Genomic DNA, 2,305 nt, shown 5'->3' with positions numbered 1-2,305 from the left:
TTGCTTCCCATAAGGTAGATTGAGCTGAAGGGTAAAGGATCAGAAGAGTTGAAGTAGTGTGATGAATTAGTTTCTTTGCTTTAAGTCTTTGAGTTGCTTTAAGTTCAGTTTTTACTTTCTTTTTCATACAGCAGCAAGGATATTGGGTTTCATAGTCACTAGCTCATTGATTGGTTGTTGCATTCCATTTTGATTGAAGTAGCTGCATATTTACACTTTTGTTCAAGTAATAATTCCATCAATAACATGTTTTAAGATCTTTTGAAGTGCTAAGTTTTGGAAGTTACCATTAGGGACATAGGCCTTGTCTTGAAATCTCTATCCATACTTGTCCTTTAAAAGTATTCTTAATACCTTAGAATAGGATTTCCATTTGCATTAGACACTTTAGGAAACCAACAAAAACAAAACCCAAAAACAAAATAAAATCTATAAAACAACGAAGTAAGAAAAAGGTTAACTAAGCACATATGGTGCACCACACTTCATCAGTTTACGATACCCGGATTGATAATTTATGTAGAGCAATTTAAGACATTAAATTGACTAGACATTTTGGCACCGTTGCCGGGGAAGTGTAATTAGGAGACCTTATTTCTTACATCTAAAAAAAAAAATTAACAATTCTTGAGTATGCTCTCCTCCTGCACTTTGTGTGATTTGGAGGATCAGAAAGAGGATTGTTATGTAGGAAAAAAAAAAAAAAAAAAAAAAAATTAATAATTCTTGAGTATGCTCTCCTCTTGCACTTTGTGTGATCTGGAGGACCAGAAAAAGAATTGTTATGTAAAAAAAGAAAAAAAAGAAAAGAGGAGACAAAATAAACTTCATCATTTCAATTGATTCAATAAAAAAAATGAAAAATGAAAAAAATGAAACTCAACTGCTTTGATAGGTTCAAATTGTCCAAAATTGTCTGGTTATGGTTTGTAGTGGTCTTCAAAACACTGTATCCTATTATAATAAGGTTTTGCAACTTAGCTGCGGAAAGTACCCTGATTCCGCAGCTAGTTGAGAATTCCGTAGTTGTTTCAAGGTTTAGCAGGTTACAAGTGTCCAATGGAGAAATCGACCACATGGGCATCTCTAGAATTGTCCCGACATGGATCCTATCCTAGTCACCCAGCTCAGATCGATGAAAAACCAGCCTAAGACCTCAGTCAAAGTCATGTTTTTAGCATGTTTTTCTTTGAAGACTTTGCTGCCTGAAATTGAAAATCATTAATTCTTCTTATAAAAATTTACAATTTCAGAGAAAAAAAAGAGAGAAGAAAAACAATCTATGGCTATCCTCAATCCTATCTTTCATTGTGGCCTCAATAAATAAATAAAAAAACGAACAAAAAAACAAAAAAATCTGCAAAATCCTTCTCTAGTTGTCTGCCTGACATTTGTAATCAGCAGTAGCAAGTCAATGTTAGTGGAAATCTTAAACACTCATCTATATTCCATCCATTGCTGGAGTATCATTAGCATTGTTACAACTACTATTTGTTATCTCAATCATTCCTTCCATCCCTTAGTCCAGCTGGAGCATCCCTACTGAGACCATACCTATATGGAGATGCCTGCCAAACATTTGTGAGAAAATCAGTGGCCTTCCTTGCATACCAGTTAGTTTGTAGGTATTTATGGTGCAAGACTTTTGCAACAAAATTGTGAACGAAAGAAGACTCTAAAAGCCAAGCTACTTTTCATTTCCATGGTATTATTGATATACATCCAGAGACATGGAAGATCTTACAGCTACTGCGTTAGAGGCAAATCTTCAATGACGTCTTCCTGAAAGTGAACAAAACAACTGTGAATATGTTGCAAAAGGAGTGAAACATATGTGACTTATGACTATCCCAATTTGAAGAATATTAGAGCGCTGATGGCAGGTCTTCAGGTTGCACTGAAGGAAGAGCAAGAAGGCGTATTTTTGCTGAAGAAATCAAAGAAGATACTAAATAATGGTTAAATTTGTTTGTGCTGTGATCGCATATAAAAAAAAAATTCAAAATCAAATTCTACAGGCCGAATGCAGAACAGTAAAAAAAAAAATGTTAACTCAGGAAAAACGCAAAACAACAGAAAAACGTCAAATTTCAAACGCTTGATTTGCCCAAACAGAGACGAATTTGAAGAAAAGAAAACATGGGTTTTTTTTCCAGCTGGGTCAATTAGATAACCCAGAAACTGTTTGAAGAAATTTGTGGCGGTCTGGGAGAAATCCTTGGTTCTTTGGAGCCTCTTTTTGCCTTCCGCGTGTGAAAAAAACAGTGTTTTTTTTAACAAGTTGCGGCCATATTTCAATTTCTTT

Source organism: Pinus tabuliformis, chromosome 2_1 (genome assembly GCF_031772625.1).
Source record: "Pinus tabuliformis cultivar Carrire ecotype Pingquan chromosome 2_1, CPIR1, whole genome shotgun sequence".
NCBI classification, from domain to species: Eukaryota; Viridiplantae; Streptophyta; class Pinopsida; order Pinales; family Pinaceae; genus Pinus; species Pinus tabuliformis.
Note: the sequence above shows the minus strand (reverse complement) of the source record.